At 46.8% G+C, this 19,400-nt stretch overlaps 1 long non-coding RNA gene across 5 annotated transcripts in view; it reads left to right on the top strand.

Annotated features, from left to right (window-relative positions):
* Positions 1–19,400, top strand: part of LOC121829587 (uncharacterized) — a 105,479-nt gene that overhangs the window by 73,503 nt on the left and 12,576 nt on the right. For 2 of the 5 annotated variants that reach the window (XR_013051578.1, XR_013051575.1), the window contains exons 2-5: positions 5,625–5,923; positions 13,333–13,443; positions 17,955–18,098; positions 18,709–18,808. This is a non-coding gene — a long non-coding RNA (uncharacterized LOC121829587). Of the gene's footprint in view, positions 1–5,624; positions 5,924–13,332; positions 14,540–17,954; positions 18,099–18,680; positions 18,809–19,400 lie in introns of those variants that run through there. The other 3 variants (XR_013051576.1, XR_006072557.2, XR_013051577.1) reach the window with 2 other exon arrangements.

Here is a 19,400-nt window from a genome sequence, read left to right as displayed (position 1 = left end):
ATAAGAAGCTCATGGCATGAACCCTAAAAGAAGCACTTGTAGAAATGTCCTTGGTCCTGTTTTGGCTGGAGGTTAGAATACCAAAGTGCTTGGGGTCTGGTTCCTAAATGATTTTAGGGCTACCTTTTTCAAGGCAGGAGGATGCTACAATAAAGAGTGAAATCTACCCCTGGGGAGAGCCATGCTGTTGGCTCTTTCCTTAAGAGTAAATCCAGCTGAGCCAATCTCCAGGCTGAAGGGCTGGAACTGTTGTCCAGAAATCCAAAAAGCTGACATACAGCACATCAAGTAGAGGAAGAAAAGTCTGTCTCATGCCGACAGTGTGAGAAAATGAGGATACGAGGTGAGAAAACAGAAAGTCTGCACCCGTGGGCCCGAGTGCTGGGAATTCCCAACAGCGTCTCCACTCTCGAGATGTCCGTGCTGTTGGACTGTTAACCACGGTCACACAGATGGGGCTGGGGTCTGAGCCAGCGTGAGAGCTACCCAGCTTCTCTTCCAGTCTTCTTTTCCAAAAGTTTCTGCTTCCTTTCCAACTCTCTCTCTCTTTCTCTCTCTCTCTTTTTTAATGCATTGTTGTTTTGCCTGCATGTACGACCATACGAGGATATCAGATCCCTAAGAACTGGAGTTACAGACAGTTGTGAGCTACCATGTGGGTGCTGGGAATTGAACCTGGGTTCCTTGGAAGAGCAGCCAGAGAGCTCTTAACTGCTCAGGAATGCAGGTTCATATTAAGCTGTGCTAAGAAGATAGGAGGAATAATTATGCCTTCATTGCAACAAAGTGCTTTCCTTCACAGAACCTCTGCCCTCTGCCGAGTCCCTTACGGATGCTCAAAGCACAGCCCTTCCTTCTGTTTCTGCCTCTTTTCTGAGCGTGCTTTCTTTAACATGTTGGATATCACTCTTCCTCTGCAGCTCCTCTCCCCACCACGTGGCGGCTTGTCCACCATGTGGCTGGACTCCGTGCTAGCTTAACTCAAATGGCATGACTTTTTTCTCTTCCTCGCCTCTGTCTCCCTTCTCCAGGAAGCTGCAGAGATTTATAGCTTGCCTGCTCTGGAGTTCTTCTGTAAAACTCTAATAAAATTGTCCTTGAACTTAAAAAAAAAAAGTGGCTGAGTACAGAGCCTTCTGCTCACACATGTCTCAAGGGAGATTGCTGGGGGCAAGCATGATGTGGGCAGCCATGATGCTTTGCTGCAGCACAGGCCCAACCAGTCAATCACGGATTGAAGGCACTAAAACTGTGAGCCCAAAAACGAACCTTTTCTCTTTATAATTGGATTGTCTGAGGTGTTGGTTACAGTATTGGAAAGCTGCTCAATACACTTTCCCACAGAGATAGGAATAAGGCACCAAGAGCCGGTTGGTGGCAGGATAGATGCTGACACCCAAGTCTTCTGAGTTGAACATGGGTGTCAGAGGGGAGCATCTTGTGATAAGAATGAGTTTCTTGCTTATTTACAAGAGGAGCCAGATTGTTTCCTAAACGCCCTACTCAAATGCTGTTCTCATCTGTCAATGGAAAGCACCTTGCAGTGAGAGGAAGCTACATCTTTAAGTTGATGAGGACCAATTGTGTTGCCTTGATCTCCTTAGAGGCTCTCTTTCCCCCAGTCATTATAGAATTAGAATTTTTTTTTAATTTTTTTTTAGAAAGTTCAGAGAAATGAGTGATGGGCCCACGGGATGAATGGATTCCATAGAATGACTTGCGATGTGTCCGGGTTTCTTCTTGCCTTGTAGTTAAATCACTCGGCTTCCTGCAGATGCTCTTGATGGACCCTCAGCCTTGCTGGCATTGCTGTTTGCCTCTCCTCTTGTCTCCTCGCCCGCCCGGCACTGTTCTGCATTCCTGCATCTGTTTGTGGGTGGCTTGGCTCGACACTGAGAATGTCAGGGCCATCACCCTGGAAGCCTTCCTCTAGCCGTGAGTCTGGCTTGGGATCACATTATTAAAAAGATCCTTTCTGTGTTCCATTGTCCTGAGGAAGTTCAGACCTCACTTCCTAGATCTGTGACCTCAGGGCTCTTTTTTCTGCACATGGAAAGGGCCCATTTTATGTTCCTGCTTATTTCCAGTTCTTCAGTCTATGCGTGGGCAGGCTCCGCGCCCATGAGTGTGCTTGTTGACTGGCAAAGCATAGGTAGTCATTGAGTTAGTTCACATTGTATTGAGAGACTATGGCTTGTCTTTGCACATCTTCATGGCCTTTCCTGCTTGCTAACTCAGTCAGGGACAAGGAAACAGGCTCAATCCATCTTGTCATTGGTGTATGTTAAAAAGAGTTGGAAAGGGGGCTGGAGAGATGGCTCAGCGGTTAAGAGCTCTCTGGCTGCTCTTCCAAGGAACCCAGGTTCAATTCCCAGCACCCACATGGCAGCTCACAACTGTCTGTAACTCAAGTTCTTGGGGATCTGATATCCTTGTACAGTCATACATGCAGGCAAAACACCAATGCATTAAAAAAGAAAGAGAGAGAGAGTTGGAAAGGAAGCAGAAACTGTTGGAAAAGGAGACTGGAAGAGAAGCTGGGTAGCTCTCACGCTGGCTCAGACCCCAGCCCCATATGTGTGACCATGGTTAACAGTCCAACAGCACGGACATCTCGAGAGTGGAGACGCTGTTGGGAATTCCCAGCACTCGGGCCCACGGGTGCAGACTTTCTGTTTTCTCACCTCGTATCCTCATTTTCTCACACTGTCGGCATGAGACAGACTTTTCTTCCTCTACTTGATGTGCTGTATGTCAGCTTTTTGGATTTCTGGACAACAGTTCCAGCCTTCGACAGTGGAAAATATGGGGGCATAAACCAAGAATTAAAGGATTGTCTAGGGTTGGAGAGCCCCTGTGTAGAGTTAGTTATACAGATCTCCACAACGTGTCCTCCAGCTGTGGCTCAAACCCTTGTTTCCACTGGGGGATAGAGATGAGGCCATGGCTACCGCACCAGCCTCCAGAGCCTTGGGTACCAGCCCAGCATGTTCACAGGCAAGCAAAAGACTCTTCCGCCCACCAACAACTACGGATTAAATCTTCTGGAGATGTCGGCCGCTCTTCTCCTCTGGGAATTAGCAGTAGCTTAAAAAAAAAAGATTTCCTTTCCTCCAGTCCTCATTTTTTTTTTACTCACTTTAAACAATATACTCAAAAGGGAGCTGAAGCCCAGAATCCAGGGATCTGTTTGAAAACACAGCTGCCTTCTCCAGATCTCAGAACATGGCTGCTGAACATTGTGGAATGTTTCAGTCTTCTGGATCCTCAGTAGAGAGATGTCCTGTGTGTGTGTGTTTATGGGGGGTGGGGTGGGGGAGAGAGAGAGACTCCCTTACTCAGCATCTTTGAGGCTTGGCTCAGCAGAGCCACGAAGTGGGACCCAGATGTGAGGCTGTTTGCTGACCACCTTCCCATGTAGGCAGTTCCCGAAGCTGAATTTCAGCGCATGCTCCTGTGTAGCATGGCTTTTTGCTGCGATTAGATGGCAGGACAATGCAGACCCTGACATTCAAGGATCATAATTCATAGGGGAAAGTGTTCCTCTTGTCTCTAGTACCCCGATTTTTGCAGTTATATTTGCTAATCTAGCGCATCCTTTAGCTGATCTTAATGTGAACGAGGGTGAGCTGAGATGAATTCTGTGAATGCTTTCGTGAAACATTTTCAGACCCGGGGTTTTCCAGGTTTCTACAGTGGGTGTGGAAAGGCTCTGTTCTGACTTCCACAGTCGAAGTGGAGCTGAGGCTGTAAACATCCCAGGATACCACAGCTCACCTTCCCCCTTTTCATCTGCTGTTTCTGCTGCCTTTGTTTGTATTTCAAAAGTCAATACCACATTTTGGTGGAAGATGCATGCCTGGGGAGGGTGGCATTTTAGTGGAAAGAAAGAAAACCTGCTGTTCTAATTGCATTTGTTTTTCTGGGCTTTTTCCTATTGTTGCTTAAGAAGTTGGGAGTGCAGAAACCCTTAGGAAGCCAATCTGGGTGCTTTAATGGCACACAAGTGGATCTTAAAGTCATCCGTCCTCCGACTTGTCTATTTGAGAACGGGAAAGCCAAATAGAGCTGTAAAAACATTTTGTGCAGTGATCCGCCACAGCCAGCCAGCACACCCTTGCGCCCTCCTAAAGAGAGTCGGTGGAGTCCTAGCCTCTGGGTTCCTGTAAGCCATCACTGCTCACTTTTGCATGCCTCACAGCATCTCCCCAGAAAGAAAACACACTTAAGACGCTGGGCCTGGCCTCTGTCTTCCAGGGCAGTTTCCAGTCTCTGCTTGGCCCGTCCTCTTCCTTGTGTCCCCACCCCAGCCTGCTGGGGTGAGCAGCAGGGGAGGGTGGCAATGTATGCTTGAGCACCCGTGGGGAGGGCTGGGTGGCTGCAGCCTGTCCCTTACCTTGTCCCCTTACCCTGTTTTTCTCCTCTCCTGCCTTCTTGGCATTTATCTCATTTCCTAACAGATTTCCACACGGAGAGTTTTATTCAGGCCAAGAGAGCAGCCCTGAAAGTGGGGAGGGGCAGGGGTGGGGGTGGGTCAGAGCATAAGCTAATGAGGCTGAGGCTCCAGTTCCCAGCAGATTCTCTTTGTGGGTCTCTGCTGGCTCCTAGGAAGGCCTCCCCGCTTCTCAGAGAGGCCTGCCTCTTCCTCGTCTCCACCCCATTGGGAAAGCCGCCTGTTTGCTTTGCCCTTTCAACATGTACACCTTTGTCGTGAAACCAGAGGAGTTCAAAAGTCAGTGACTTGCTAACTCTCCTGGGGTTAATGGGACTCCAGTGCCCCCCAGAGGAGAGTTAACACATCTAGTTTAGAGACCTTTTCATTGGGGGTCCCAGAGTCCCAGGTAGGTAAACCCCCACTGTGGGGACCAGGAGAGTGACGACGAGATAGCACACAGAAGGGAGCTTCAGCCAGTGTGTCTGTGGGAGGAAAGGAGGGAGGGAGGGCTTGATGGGCACCTGGGGAGAAGCTTCCTGCTCACTTGCCTCCAGGCCTTCCTTGATGAACTGAGCACAACGAGGAGGAAGGATAGAAAGACAGGGAATTGGATGACTAGGAACTGAAAGGGGAGCTTCACCCAGGTCTCTCACCAGCCTCATGTCAAGAAACAATTAGTATTTAGTGAGGGCTGCCTATGTAGAGAGAAAGTAACCTTTATGTATGTTACACATGTTTAAAGAAGACTGTTAAAATAGCCATAAACCATGCTTAAGGGCAATGTATATATGGCCTCCAGTACAGACCTACTCTTTTCTCAATTGCAAACCTATAGTTTTCTAGGACTATGCCAAGACACCTCATTTATAGTAGAAGACACGTCTTTACTCTCTTGTGCAGCCTCAGTGCCCCATGGCTTGCCTTATCGGACTGCAACCCTATTCTAGGCACCTCCAGAGTCGCTCTGGAATTTTACTGTCTATAAGGGAGGAAAGGAGATAAAGGAATCCCTTTTGTAACGGCTTGAAAGAATGGCCCCCAAAGGGAGTGGCACTATTAGAAGGTGTGGCCTTGTGGAGTAGGTATGGTTTTGGAGGAAGTATGTCACTGTGGAGGCAGCCTTTGAGGTCTCAAATACTCTTTTTCTTTCTTTCTTTCTTTCTTTTTTTTTTTTTTATTATGTATACAGTATTCTGTCTGCACGTGTCCCTGCAGGCCAGAAAAGGGCACCAGATCTCATTACAGGTGGTTGTGAGCCACCATGTGGTTGCTGGCAATTGAACTCAGGACCTCTGGAAGAAGTCAGTGCTTTTAACCGCTGAGCCATCTCTCCAGCCCCTCAAATACTCTTAAGATACCGCCCAGTGTCAGAGACCACTTCCTGTTGCCTGCACAAGATACAGGACTCTCAGCTACTTCTCCAGCACCATGTCTGCCTGCATGCCACCACGTTGAACCATGATGACAACTGACTAAACCTCTGAAACTGTAAGCCACACAATTAAATATTTTTTTTATGAGTTGCCATGGTTACGGTGTCTCTTCACAGCAATAGAAACCCTAAGTAAGACAACGTGGAACTGTTAAAAATTCTCGCAACAGTGAGACTATGAAAGGGTTTAGTGATGACTCAGCCAGGTTGTCAGGGTGTCCCCTCCTGAACTTCTGGATTAATAACAATGTTTATAACTGTCAGCGGGGCCCAGACAGAATATCTCACGATTTGAAAAAGCCAAGTAGTGTTGGGCTGCTCTTCATGAAGTCTTTCAAAGGAATTAAAAAGATCCTAAGGGTTGTGGAATAAATCCTTCTGGGAGAGAGTTTAGAATCCATTCCCACTGACTCCTGTGGACAAGTGTGTGAGAGTACAAACAATAGAGATGAACCGTACTCTAGCTGCAGACTGAATAGAAGGCATTGGGAAGGAAGACCCCGTCATGGCTCTTGAGGACTGAACTACTCTGTCTCTGTTATTGTCTGTTTGCTGCTGTAGCTGTAAGATAATAGACAGGGTGGACAGCAAGCAACAGACGTTTATTGGCTCACCATTTAGGAGTCACATGCAAGGGCATAGTGCTGGCATCTCTTAGGGACCTTCTTGCTACACCATAACATGGCAGAAGAAGAGAAAAGTAGCCAAACTTATCCTTGGTACGCAGGACTCCATTCCTGAGATAACTAACCCACTCCCTTGATACCAGCACTGACCTACTCATGAGGGTAGAACTCTCATGACTCAAACACCTCTGAAAGGTCTCAAGTCTTAACATTGTTACCATGGCAATTGAGTTCCACAGACATGATGGAGATGTTCAAACCCATACCCATCACTAATTTTGCTAATGGCTGATGGCAAGAAAGTAGGGATATTATCTAAAATATAATGTCTGTTTGTATAGAGTGCCCTTGCAAAGACATGAAGGCTTCATTGAAGGATGGGCCCAGTCAACACAGTGTAAATAAAAGATTTGTACAGGACAGCAAACCAGGGCAGTCTGCTCCTGTGAGAACCCCCTGAAGTTAGAGATATTTGGAGATATTGTAAACAAACAAACAAACAAAACGTTGACCTTAGTACATAAAAGCAGAAAAAGTCCATTAACTCTACTTCTCCTGTGACTTTGTCAAAGGGATCGTTCCTCTTAGGTCCACACCGATGTGTGAGAAGAGATGACCAGCTCCACCTGCGGGTGCCTACTCCCTTCCTGGTGCACCAAAGGTGACATAGCCCATTGTTATCACTTTTTATTTCTTGCCACCCTCCCTAGGAATGCACAAGCCATATCTATGGTGAAGAATTTGGTAATTAATCATGTGAAGCTTGTGTCTGAACATTTTTCTTTCTTATGATAACCCCAGGCTATGCAGCCCAGCTTCCTGTTTAGTTCATCTAGTTGAACTTCTGGAAAAATAGTCCCCAACTGGACTGTCAGTATTCTTTGTGTCCCCAAAAGGTACACTCTTGATGTCCCTGGCTTCCTACCTTGCATATTTGTCCTTGACATTGACCATCTAATTGTTCTTGTTCTCCTCAAAATTTCCAACAAAGTAAGCTTTCTCGTCGGGCTTTTTTTGAACCGCTAACCTCCAAAAAATGACATGGAGACTTATGATTACTTATGAAAGCCTGGTGTTAGCTTAAACTTGTTCCCAACTAGCTCTTATAACTTAATTTAACCTGCTTTTATTAATCTACATTCTGCCGCATGGCTTTTTACCTTTCTGCCATTCTGTATGTCCGACTCCCTCTGTGTCTCATTAGAGTCGTCTCCCATTCCTCTCCTTCCCTGGAAGTCCTGCCTATTCTCTGCTGCCTAGCTATTGGCCATCAGCTCTTTATTAAGCCAATCAGAAGGTGCCTTGGCAAGATACATCTTCACAGTGTACAGAAAGATTGTCCCACAACACCCCACCCCCCTTTAACCTGTCAAGTGCAAGCCAGGTTAGTTAAGGTACTTGATTATACCCCCCTTTAACCTGTCAAGTGCAGGTTAGCTAAGGTACTCGATTATACCTCCCTTTAACCTGTCAAGTGCAGGTTAGCTAAGGTACTTGATTATACCCCCCCTTGCCTGTCAAAGGTGAACTATGTGAACTGACTCCCATTTAGCTCCTTGCTCCATCAACAGGCCGAATCTGAGAGTCTGGACTTCTTTATGTAGAGCTAGATCCTTTTCTGCTGCTTGCTGCATTAGCAAGTCAAAGCAGAAATCCTACAAAGTCTTCAACATATACTTCTAGGCTTCTTTGACAAGGAACTCTTAGAATCCATGCCTAGTCCCTGTGATATTCTCATCCTCTGGACAGACAAGTCAAATGAGACACCAGATGGTTCAAGGTTTGTGAGCAGGAAGCAGCGCAGTCCGTCTTGTGTTTCTTCCACCTTCTGAGGTCCAGCACCATCCTGCCATCCTTTTCCTAAAGCTATTCACTTCACAGTCATCAATTTAGATTTTTTTTTTAAATACCCTTTCCAATTCTCCTCACAATACCCTCTGCCTCTGTAAGGAAAGGACAGCATGCATTTGGAAAGTCCTGCTTCAGGACTTTTATTTATTTCTTTGGGACACCAGATGTACAAAATGACGTGAGTGAGAGGAATCCTACCCAGAAAGTTCACAGTGCTGAGACTGAAAAGCTCTAATCTAGACAACTGATAATTCCAGGTCATTCTCTAGTCTAGAAACCAAATGAATACATGGGTTTCTGACAGGGACTGACTCTTAGAGCAGTGGCCTGCCTGTCAGTATTCTCAGATGTGATGAGGAAGCAAAAACAGAAGAGTAATCTGGTGTGGTTTCTGGCTAAGAACTCATCTTGGAGCCAGCTGGTGGTGGTGCACACCTTTAATACTAGCACTCAGGAGGCAGAGGCAGAGGCAGAGGCAGGCAGATCTCTGTGAATTCAAGGCCAGCCTGGTCTACAGAGTGAGTTCTAGGACAGGCTCCAAAACTACACAGAGAAACCTTATCTCAGAAAACAAACAAACAAACAACAAAACAAAAAAATTGATCTTGATGTTTGTGAGAATGTAAATTAATCCAGCAACTATGGATATTATTATAAATCTCAAAAAATGAAAAATGGAACTACCAAATGATTTAGCTACATCACTCCTGGATATGACTTAGAGAAATCTGAATCATCATACAAAGCAGACTTTTGCACACCCATATTTATCATGGCACTATTCATAATAGCCAAATTATAGAGTTAGCCTAGTGCCTATCAATGGATAAAGGAAATGCAGAATATATAAACCAGGATTTTAATTCAGTCATAAAGAATGAAATTGTATCATCTGCAGGAAAACAGGTGGGCTTGAAAATTATTGTGTTACATAAAATCTACTAGACTCAGAAAGTCAAATGCTGCATGCTTTCTCTTGAATGAAGAACATACATGTAAGCTGAGTGGTGGTGGTGTACTCCTTTAATCCCAGCACTAGGGAGGCAGAGGCAGGTGGATCTCTGTGAGTTTGAGGCTAGTCTGGTCTACAGAGTGAGATCCAGGACAGCCAAGACTATACAGAGAAACCTTGTCTCAAAAACAAACAAACAAACTTACATGTAAAAAGGAAGACACACAAAGGAAGAGGGCAAAATGTAACAGAAGTAACTTCAGAGGAGGAAGATTTGTTTTGACTCATGGTTTCTTGAGCGTTGCTCCATCCTAACAGGGGAGGCATGGAGTGACCCAGTCTACAGTGATGTAAGAGGTGGGCTTGGAAGCAGAGGGAGTGTGGCCAGAGCCAGAGGCGCATAGAACCTTCAAAGGTCTCCTGCTACGGATCTGCGTCTGCCTGCTAGACCCCACTGCTTATGCGTTCCACAGCCTCCCAAACATAACAGGAACTACTTGAGTCGAGGAAGGGGGTCCAGAGAGTGGAAGATGGGCGATAAGAGGCTTAATGGGGTTGTAAATATGTACACTATAAATCTATGATACTCTCATAATAAAATCCACTATTTTGTACAAACAGTATACACTTTTTTTTTTTTTTTTTTTTTTGGTTTTTCGAGACAGGGTTTCTCTGTGTAGCTTTGCGCCTTTCCTGGAACTCACTTGGTAGCCCAGGCTGGCCTCGAACTCACAGAGATCCGCGTGGCTCTGCCTCCCGAGTACTGGGATTAAAGGCGTGGGCCACCACCGCCCGGCTAATTTAAAAGTCTTTAAAAATTAGGTCTTGTCACATCGTGAAGGGTGACTCTGGGGAATAAGGTAATGCTGTTGAAACAGACCGAGTCACGCTGTGAGCATGGTGGCCTGGATCTTGGCCCGGCTTCCACCGAGTCCTTCTCTGGCTCAAACAGAATTAAATTATAGAACAGGCCCACTCATGAATCAGTTTGGAAAATTACAAAATTATAAGAAATAGGAAGAAGAAACCGCTCCAGTTCTGTCCTTCCACTGCTTGCTGTAGGCGTGTCCAGCCCTAGCTGTGGGCGTGTCCAGCCCTTGCTGTAGGCGTGTCCACCCCTAGCTGTGGGCGTGTCCAGCCCTAGCACGTGCATGCCGTGTGACCCACTTCCTTTCCTCTGCTTAGGCTGGAAAGCCAGTAGTTGGGAAAGGAGGAGGTCTGGCAGGCAGCAAGGCCAGCCAGGGGTGAGGCTTTGGGTGTGTGAGGATGGGCTGGCAAAGGGAGTTCTTTGGCATTTGTTTTCAAAATGAGGGCTGGGGATGAGCAGTGACTCAGTTGGCACCCTGTACCCACAGGCTCCGCATTTGCTCACCCAACCAATTGTGGACTGAAAGCAATCAGAAAGGAAAAATGGCCTGTATCCTAAACGTGCAGTTTTTCCTTCACCGTCACTCATTAAGCAATAGAGAGGTGATTTGAAGCAAATAAGAAGACGTGCTGGGTCATAGGAGGATGCGACTCCACAAGCCTGCGTGCGTGTGCCTCTCATTTGTGCATTGCCTGTGGGGCCAGAAGAGGGCGCTGGATTCCCTGGACCTGGAGTTAGAGCCGGTTATGAGCTGCCAAGTGGATGTTGGGAATCTAAGCAGAGTCCTCTGGAAGAGCAGCTAGTGGTCTTAATCACTGAGCCATCTCTCCTGCCCCGGATCACTGAAGTTCTAATCAATCAGCCTTTGCAGAATGCTCAGTATCGGTATGGCTTCTTTTTGGGAACTTTGGTTCGTAGTGATAATCGCACACCTTTTCCTCTGTCTTTATGTCTTGTATACTGTTTTTGTTTGACATAAGGGCTCCCTGTGTAACTCAGGCTGGTCTTGAACTTGCACCCTTCCCCTCAAGTGCCGGGATTATAGGTGTCTATCGCCATGTCCAGCTGTGATGTGTACAAAGGTGGGTCGGTGGTGCTGAGAGCCATGTCGGTAGACTTAAAAACACTTTGGAACTCAACAGCAAAAGACTAAAAGGGCTGAATTGGAATTAAGGTCCACAATCAGATTTCACACAGAACACCATTTGGAACAACCTTGCCAAGATTTTCCCCACCCAAAGAGGCTGTGTTCTCATCACTGCCTCTTCAGGTAATCATTTACCTTCTAAGAGCCATGTATAACCTGAAAAAAAAAATCAACCCTATCACACCTAGGATAACATAAATCCCAGAGTCTCACTACTTCTCTGTGTTAATTCTTCATGGAGTCCACTTCAGGGTCACTTTGTTGAAGTAAGCTGAAGAAAGACCTGACAATGTGACCTCAGAAGCCACTGGCTTGGCTGTATGTAGGCTATAGCAAGCAAATCCGTGCAGATAATTCTATCAGCCTGCAAATTTGCCTTCCCTAGACTTGATAAGTGCCCACCTGCGCCAGGATTGCTTTGACACAATGCATAGTGCAAAGGCCCCTGTGAGCACTGCACAGAATGATTTTACAGACTCAAAGATGGTAGGAGCAGTCTGGTTACAACTTGACACGCGGCCTAAGATGGTCACTAGCGTCACAGCTGAGGAATATATTTATAGGTAACAAACGAGTCTGGAACATGCTGACACTCCAGTTTGATAACCCTGCTGTCAACATTTGTAAGTGGCTGCAATTCTCAGGACCACAGAAGTGCAGGGCTGCAAGTGCCCGGCGGAAGCCACCCGGCCTAGCCCTTCCACGGAGGTAGAAACAGGTGTGATCTGCTCACCAGCGAGCAGTTGCTGCTGACCTGGGATTAGGTGTTCTGACTTCTTGCCCAGTGCCCTCTGGCCCACCACCCCCTGTTGTTCATCCTAAATGATTGCAGGTCCTCTGGCTGTGGGGCCTTTTAATTGGTTCATATTCACAGGACACTCTCTGGAGGATAAGATTACACTTTTATTTTCCCTCATTTACTTCCCTCTCCTCCCTGACCCACAAAGCCCCAACACTGTCAAGTCACAGCCACTGAAACTCTGGCTGAAACCAGTCAGAAAGGCTTCCTGCCAAGTGACTTTTGGCCAGGCAGTGTGATGGGCTGAGTACAAAGGAGAACCTCCCTGGGTTTCTCATGTATGGTCCACATCAGCCTTGAGCTAATTTGATCCAGCTCAAAAATGTGCCCCAGTTATTCCACAAATGCTTAGAAGGACCGAACGGCAGGCCTGGAAAAGGCAGTAGAGAGAATTCAGCCCAAAGCTCTCGAACTGTTGTCCAAAGAACTCTAGAAGCTTCCTCAAGGAGGGGGTTCTTTTCAATTCAGCCCCTAAGCATAGGTGAGCTGGGAGTCTGAGCAGACCAGGTTCTAGGCTTTGCACAGTTCTTGTTTTTTAACTGGGATTCCACATCAGAGCTCTTGTGTGTGCCGAGTTTGAGGACAGAAAATGATTGACAGCTGCAGTTGTGACCAGAGCTTCCATCTGAAGGGTGTGGAAACAGTTCAGACTGGGGGGAGAGACAGTGACCACCCTGTGTGCTGGGCACACCTTACTAGTGACAGGCTGGGGCTGGAAGCCGGCTCTACGTACTGTCCCCTCACTGCTTTGCAGGTATGGCTTGGCCCTTGTATTTGGGGCTCCACCGAGACTCAGAAAACAACACTACGCTATGGAGGCTGCTTAGCTGGCAAAGGAAAGGGACAAAATCAACACCTATGGAGTGACTACTGTACCATGTCCACAGAAAATATCTGCACTCGCTCAGGGCAGATTTTTCAGTTTGAAGAGTTTCATATGCTTTTTTTTTTTGAAAGTGGGAAAAAAAACTTTTAAAAATAATTTATTTTTATTTTATGCATGTGCATTGGTGTTTTGGATGCGTGTATGTCTGTGAGGGTGTCAGAAGCCCTGGAACTGGAGTTACAGACAGGTGTGAGCTGCCATGTGGGTGCTGGGAATTGAACCCAGGTCTTCTGGAAGCACAGCCAGTGCTCTGAACCCCTGGACCACCTCTTCAGCCCAATTTGGAGAGTTTCAAATGGAATGGAGTTTTGTTTATTTGTTTGTTTTCTTCCTCAGGAGCCTGAAGAAGTTCTACCAACTTTCAAAGAGAAGTGACTGACAGGCACTTGTAGCTCCAAGAAGCAGGACCCCCTCCATGCGGACAAACGTTAACTCCTCATCTGCTACGTGAGGCACCGTAATAGGAGTTTCATTTTTCTTGAAGGCCCAGAAAACCAACAGCTGCACACAAACTATGCAAGGAGTTGAAACTCAGTTAAAACAAAAACAGAACTTGAGATTCTCTGTTTGGAGAATGGCTGGGCCCCCTCTGTGTCTGTTCTCCTGGGGACATCCATTGCCTTTGTTAAGTATAGTGACCATCTCTTCCTGTGCGGGTTATTGTGGTTCATGGCTTGCAGTGTTAGCCCTGTCTTTTGCTTGAAGTGGAAAATACTATTCATCTTGTCGCTCAGCTGCTGGGTGGATCCTGGAGCAGCTGTCCCTCGGGGGACATGGGCGAGGCAGAGTGCTATGCCTGTGAATGCCAGTGATGGAGAGATAACAAATGTGCCACAGAGAGAAACCAGTCGCAGACATTAGGATGCCAGCCTTCATCAGGCTAAGCCATTTTCTATTGCCTTGATCTTTTGAAGGACCCTGCATCTCTCGAGTGTAACAGCGGTTTTGAAGCAATTTCAGGCCTTTCTTTTTTACTCATGTGCTGGGGATTTTCATAAGAACCGCTCAGCTCCTAGTTATCTAAGTCTTCCTTCTAAACACAAGGAGTCGTTTTGAACAAACTGGGCTGATGTAGATGCTGAAAAGCACAGATCCACGAGATGAGACTGCTAGGTTAAACATGAGATTAGTGTCAACCCTTGCCAGGACCCCAGACACGTCATTTAGGGTGTGTTCCAGTTGCCAGATTGCATATCAGGAAATATGGTACCTGCTGTCCTTTTGAATATTTGTGTTTCAGTCTTAGGACCTGCACCTGTATCTCTTGCTCTTAGTTACATCCCTAAAGGTTGGTGGTAGTGAAGTTGTTTGGTGACTTTGGCTTGTTTGTGTAAGCTGAATATTAAAGTTTTATTCTCAAGACTTTTTCAATTTCAGTCAGCTTTAGAGATAAACATAGTAACATCCTTCAATGTCAAAACTAAACCCAAACTTGTTTTGAAAACATTTGAATGGAAATAGTAAAGTGAAGAAATTGTTTCAACAGACACGATTTTTTTTAAGGCACAAAAGTGATATATTAAAGGCACATCATCATTTGGCACTTTCCTTGTGGTTATATTTACATCTGCTTTAAAAGGGGTAATTCTCTATATTTTATCTTTAATTTTCATTTATTTTTAGAGAGATGTTCTTGCTGTGTAGTACAGGTTCCCTGGTGCTTGCTTTGGAGACCATGCTGGCTTTGAACTTTTAGCATTCTGTGGTCTCTGGCTCCCTGGTGCTGAGAGCGGTGTGCATCACCATGCCCAACCTCTATATTACTTTTATTTATTCATTTTTATATCATGTTTGAAGAAGAGCAAAACACCTTTCTTTCCCAAGCATCTAAATCTAAATAGTACTTAATTTTTTTTTTCTTTACTTTTACAGCACCTTAGCAAAAATGAAGCAAAGACCAGCAAAGATTCTCTGGGAGGGAGATCAGGGTCTTCTCGCATCTGAATTCTAGGACACAGTGGGCATGCACCCTGGGGCAGGATCCTGAAGGTTTTTCTTACTTGACATACAGAGGGAAAAGCCACCATGCACTTTGATGGGTATTGCACCCGCACTGCCTACTCCAAAGTGCTCCTACATGTGTTCTCATGGTGGAGGACTCCAGGGAGCATCCTGGAGTAAAGGGATAGATGTTAGTTGAGAGTATTGCTTTTCATGGACCACTCCTGGTATTCTCTGCTTCTCTGCAGTTGGAGCAAGCTCAAGCATCGGGCCAAAACAAATGATCCAGGGATGAACCACGCTTTCACGGTGTGCTACACACCCGGGAAGCGTTTTCTTTGTTTGTTTTAGAAGAGATTGAATCTCTGTCCTCTGGTGATGGGATCTGTGCTCCCTCTGTCTTTGATTTCTTTTTCTCTGGGAGAGCCATTTTAGATCACAGGATGGGGACTGTGGAAAAGAACATGCCAGAGCATCGGGGAACAGGCCTGGAACTCCAGGGACAACATTCTTCATGCTCTCTTAAGAGCTTAGAGGTTTGGAACTGGTGGCAACTGGTAGTTTTCAGTGTTTGGTAAACAGCCAGTATCCGGAGCCCTGGGAACAGCCTTGCTTAGCTCTTTGTTTAAGTTTTGGGCTAGAGGCTCTGAGAAGTTGGTGCAGGGGAGAGAAATTAACAACCACTACTCATTCACAGCTGGGCAGCCAAGTGGACAGCCCTGAAAGACGCAAGCGGACAGCAGAGAGAGAGGCCCCTGGCCTGTCTTGGACCAACAGCTTTTAGAAGAGGGCACTCCCTCACCCCACCCCCCACTGCTCTGCATCTGCCTGGCCTCTGGCCAAAGATCTGTGCACACTGCAGCGTTGGTATGCTTTGGGTGAGGCTCGTGGCCATGGCAACAGGATGGGAGAGACCCAGTTCCTGGGAGTAAGAACTGTGGCCAAGATACAGATTGGGCAGGCAAGGGGTAGGGAGGGGAGGTCAAGGTTGGCCTTGCCTGAAGAATGGAGCCCTTTATTGTTGTGGGCTGAGCTACTTCAGTCAGGGGCGGCTAGTGGTCCATCTCAAGCCCCTCCTTTCTTCAAGTAGGTGTGGCTGGAGCCAAGAGTTTGTTAAACTCTGGTGAATGTGATCAACCCACTGACCTGCTGACTTCAGAGAGAATTAACCACTGACCTACTGGTAGTACTCAATCACATTTAAATATCCGTGCACCTAATTCTTTATTCAAGGCATTTCTTCACTTTAGGAAAAAGAGATGCTGTGCATGTGTGGCCTGTGATTGAAGTCCTGGGCTCACATTTGAGGAGCTAAGTTCTAATCCTAGCACTGACTCTCCCCCACTCCACGTTTGAATCCTCCCTTTCCTCTTCTATGAAATGAAGGCGTTTGGTGTTGGGGTAAAAAACAGCTCCAGTTCTGAACGTCAGTGTCTATACACTATGGATCAGGAGACACTTTGTTTCTTACTTGTATTTCTTTGAAGCCACCAGGTACAGATAAAGAAAAGTCAATAGATTTCCTTTTCAACATTCTCCTTCCTTTCGTTAAATTCTTTACTTACTTTAGAGCAGTTTTAAGCTCTTGCACAATTGAAAAGGGAATGCACAGAGACTTCCCACATAACCCTCATCCCCCCTCCCTCCCGTCCCATTACTGCCATCCTAACAGAGTGGTCAATTTGTTACAACTAATAAATACATTGGCAGATTGTGATCATACAAAGGCCATAGTTTACAGCAGGGCTCCATCCTGGTGGTATTGATTCTATGGGTTTGCAAAGCATGGATTAAGCTGTGTATATCCACCACGGCTTAGTGGATAAGAGTGCGTGCAGTATAAGCATGAGGCTCTGAGTTCAAATCCCCAGAACATACATAAAAATCTGGGTGCGGCCACATGCATGCCTAGAGCCCCAGGGTGGTGAGGAAGGGAATACAGGAGGATTATTGGAGCCTGCTGGCCATCAGCCTAACTCCAGGTGCAGGGAGAGGACCTGACTCAAACAAATAAGACAAAGAAAAATAGTTGGCTCTTCAACATCATCCCCGGTCTCTGCACATGAGTAGAGTAGCATGCAGCAAAACACAGACATGCATATACAGCACACAGGCATGCACATACAACACACACACACACACACACACACACACACCAGAAAAAGACTAAAAGGAAAAAAAAAAGATATGTATCCACCACCATTAAATTCCTGTCTCTCCCTCCCTCCCTCCCTCCCTCCCTCCCTCCCTCCCTCCCTCCCTCCCTCCCTCTCCCTAAGCCTCTGGCAATCACAGATCGTTCCTGTCTCCATGGTCTTGCCTTTCCCAGAACATCATGTGGTTGGAATCATAGTGTGTGGCCTTTGCAGATTGACTTCAGATAACTTCCTAGTTTGTTGTTGTTGTTTGCTTGTTTTGACACAGGGGTCTCACTGATCTGGAGCTCACTCTGGAGCCTAGGCTGCTTTGAACTCCACAATCCTCCTGCCTCAGCCTCCCAAGTGCTGCGATATAAGCTTGATCCAACATGCCCAGCTTACAGTTTTCTTCCCCCTCACTTCTTACCCCTTCTTTATTTCTCTTCTGATTTTTGCGAGTGTCACCTGGCATCACAACTCCCTGGTGGCCTTGTTTTGGTGGCAATTGTAGCAATGTATACTTCTCCTGTCTGTCTTATCTGCTTATCCCCCAAATGTCCCAGGATTTTCCTTTTCATAACTGGTCACTCACAGAAGTCTAAGTGGCCAAGCACCACGTCTTCTGCCTCGCTGATTGTCACCACAGCCCCAGTAGTTAACTAACATTTAAAATGTCCATCTCAACCCCAACTGTGCAAAAGAATCAGGCAGGAAATTTAAAAAGTAACAGCAAAATCAAGAAAACGATCCACACCTGCAGACTCGGATTCAAGGGTCTTGGGTGGGACCTAGACACTGGTTCTTTTTAGTTCCCTAGGTAATCTAATGTGGAGTCACTTGGAAAGCCGCTGTTAAAGGAGAATCAACGTCCTGTTACAGGTTGTAGGACGTCTCCAGCCTGTGACAGTGGAGGTTATGTTGTTGTGTGCTCACGAAGTTGCCCTGCTGAGGCATGGCCCTAGCTGTGAGATCACTCCCTGAAGAAAGAGGACCTGAAGATGGCCCTGTGAGCCCCAATTCTTGGTATTTAGGATTTTGTGTAATCTCCTCCCTTTAAGCCTGGGCAGCACCTAATGACTCACATCTAACCAGCAACATATGTCAGAACCGATGGGAAGTTACTTGCAGGATTTTATGTCTTGTGCCTCTTGCTTGGCTTTGGGGCCCCTTCCCCAGCTCCAAGGGACAATGGCTAACAGTTATGAACAGCTCTGTGATAGGGAAGTGAGGTAGGGATGTCCTGGAGCCTGCTGACTCCTGGGTGAGTGAGCTGGAACTCACATGAGCTGCCCTCCGGTCCAGCCCTGTCATGACTACAGCCCCAGCCTACACAGAGTGTAGCCCCTGTCAGAGTTCTCCAGCTACACCACACCTAGATTCCTGACTCACAGAAGCCCTATGATGATAAATGTTTCTTCTTTGGAAGCGCTCAGTTTGGGGGGTTTGTTATGATCTGTCTGTAATGTCCCCCCGCAGGCTCATGTGTTTGAACGCTCGCTCCCCAGCTGTTTGGTGGGAGCTGTAGAACCTTTGAAAAATAAGACCCAGCTGGTGGATGGGCCAGGAGGGGCCGGCCTTGATAGCTGTAGCTCTGTCCTGTCTCAGGCCCGTCCATCTCTGTGTCCCCTCCAAGGTGTGGGCATCTGCCAGCTGGAGCTCCTGTTGCTGTGCCTTCCTTGTGGAGCTGGACTGTCCTCTGAAGTTGAACCAAATTAAACGTCTCCTCCTGTAAGGTACCTCTGTCCCACACTCTGTCACAGCCACAAGCAAAGTAACTAAAGTGACAGCAAAAGTCACTAATATACTCCTTGGGGGGAAAAAACTAACATTTTAAAAGGGTGTGCTTTCCTCCTGGAAGGGACAGACTAAATGCTGAGCCTGAGCTGTGGTAGGTCCAAGAGACTGTTCCTGAGGTGGCTGCTGTGGAGTCAGTGCCCACGTTGCTGGGGACAAAGAAACAGCATCTTTGCCTAGGCCGTTGCTTCTCCAGCGTGGATTTGTATATCGAGGTCTCAGGGTGGGGGTGGGGGTGGGGGTGGGGGGGAGCCTTGTCAGGATGCTCATAATTTCGAACAGGAGCCTCTGGAAATAGTGGTGAGGGAGGATTCTGCAAGCTTTGGGTTGGTCTTACCATTTCTCCTGTGGGGACCATGAGTAAGGTACTAAGGAGCTAAGCTGTTGTATTCTTGTTTCTCCCTGTGAGTGTTAGGTCCCCTTTAAAGGTTTTTGCTGGAATACTGAGGGTGGGGCCTTTGGAACACATCATTTGCCTTTGGGGAGTTTAGGAAATGGAGCAGCACCCTCTTGAGGCCACAAGGTGGAGAT

Source organism: Peromyscus maniculatus, chromosome 5 (genome assembly GCF_049852395.1).
Source record: "Peromyscus maniculatus bairdii isolate BWxNUB_F1_BW_parent chromosome 5, HU_Pman_BW_mat_3.1, whole genome shotgun sequence".
Classification (NCBI taxonomy): domain Eukaryota; kingdom Metazoa; phylum Chordata; class Mammalia; order Rodentia; family Cricetidae; genus Peromyscus; species Peromyscus maniculatus.
Note: the sequence above shows the minus strand (reverse complement) of the source record. Positions and strands in the feature narration are given on the sequence as shown.